Raw genomic sequence first — 1867 nt, 5'->3', positions numbered from 1 at the left:
TTCGAACTCGGGTCTCCCTCACTGCAATCGGAGGTGCTATCCACTAGGCCTTTCAACTAAAATTGTATGTCGTTTCCTTATGGTTTTCCTTTTGGATGTCAGGATGTCTCTAATTCTAGTCAACAGATGGCTCTTCGTCGCTGCCAGCTCCGCCCACAAAATCGCTGAAATTTCGACCACATGTCACAGCAAATCCTTGTGGCATTTACACACAGCGTAGAGCAACCAGGTTTCTATGACTCTGGTCGGGCTTTAAAGAATTTTCGGAAAAAGTTGACGCTCACCAGAATTGGTTGAATGTCACAGGATATACTCAAAATTGAATGCTGAGTCCGGGAAAATTGCTATTTTTTTCATGAAGTTAATCGTTTTTGAAATAAACCGAATATTTGCCGGAATGCTAGCGCGCCAGTACGCTACAGCGATAGCGAGGTGCTGCAGAAATATTCGGTTGCCAAATATTGTTGCCAAATCGAAGTCAACATGCTTTGTTGTATATGGCAACTATGGTTAACTGACAGTAGTTTGTTATTTTCTCAATTGATATTTTACTTTTAAAAGCAATATGTATATATATACGTTCTTGTCATTGAAAAATAAAATAATATATATATATATCCCCTTTTTTTGAAAAGTTTTGCCTTCAAAAGATTTATTTGGATTTATTGGTAGGTAAAATAAAGATTAAACATCCTGTTAAGTAAAATAAACAATGGCTCCTTTGATGCAGAATCTTTTGATCCAAAACTATCCTGAGGTATTATATACATATTTTTTGAAAATGTTTCTGAAGGCTTTCAGCTGTTTTTATATTAACATATTCTGTTTATAGGAATTTGATGGAGCTCTTGATTTTATTTCAATGTCACATGCTACTTTAGCAAGTGTGAAACCCTGTTAGCTGGCGGTTGCAATGATAGAAAAATAGTCGTCTATGATTTCTTTACAAGAGGAACAGTGAAGATCACTGTACTGATGATTCATCAGTACTCATCTACAGCCAGTCTGTTCACTATGGTAATAAAAATTGCAATGGAATTACCGTTTTTTTGTTGCCTAAACCACTTGTTTCTGTTAGCTGGTCAAGGTGTAGAACACAAATTTTAAGTGCATCTGCAGACAGCACCATAGCTATTTGGGAAGTTCACCTTGGAAAATGTAACCAAAGGTACAGGTTTTCTTCACCAATTCTAAAAGTTCAGTTTCACCCAAGGAAAGCTGACACTTTTCTAGTTTGTCCCATGAGACATGCAGCTGTACTTGTTGAATTAGAAGAAAATCACAAGTTACCCTTAGATGAAGGTAAACTGACATAACAGAAATCTGTATGATGAAGCTCATCTGTTTGTTTCATTTGATAGAAGATGTCAGTATATTTATACTGGTACTGGGTTCATCCTGGGACTGTGTGCCACATCACTAGAAGTTAATTTTCACCTGTTTTTCGGTTCCGAGGTACGAGCAGCTAAGAATTAAAAACTAAAGCCAGATTTAGTACTGATGATTGTCAAATAGGATTTTTATCTTTAGAGAATTTATACTGTTCAAAGACTTGCCGAGCTGGTTACATAACGTAGCTGAAATACAATAGCGATATTGTAACAAACGGAAATCCAAAAAAAATAAAAAATTTTAAACGGCTCTTAAAGGCCTCATTTTGTTTATTGAATCGAGAGCTTCCCGAGGAATTTAAATGAGGGTATTTGTTTTTTTTACCACAATGAGAATACACTTTCTTTTAGATAAGCAGAGGAAAATTGATCCACTTTTCCAATATCGACATAGCCCCTTTTGTTTGAACGGATGCACAAACAAAACCGATACTCATGTTCAAAAATAGCTGAAAGAGGGAGTTAAGTAAAATCGC

The 1867-nt window shown here is 36.0% G+C and overlaps 1 long non-coding RNA gene across 1 annotated transcript; it reads left to right on the top strand.

Moving 5' to 3' along the window:
* Positions 1–551: 551 nt before the first annotated feature.
* Positions 552–1490, top strand: LOC130698256 (uncharacterized). The gene is made up of 5 exons (XR_009003228.1): positions 552–668; positions 731–757; positions 833–1017; positions 1079–1302; positions 1362–1490. It is a non-coding gene; the product is annotated as an uncharacterized LOC130698256 (long non-coding RNA).
* Positions 1491–1867: the final 377 nt, after the last annotated feature.

Source organism: Daphnia carinata, chromosome 10, assembly GCF_022539665.2.
Source record: "Daphnia carinata strain CSIRO-1 chromosome 10, CSIRO_AGI_Dcar_HiC_V3, whole genome shotgun sequence".
Taxonomy (NCBI): Eukaryota; Metazoa; Arthropoda; class Branchiopoda; order Diplostraca; family Daphniidae; genus Daphnia; species Daphnia carinata.
This window is presented reverse-complemented; position numbering and strand designations above follow the sequence as displayed.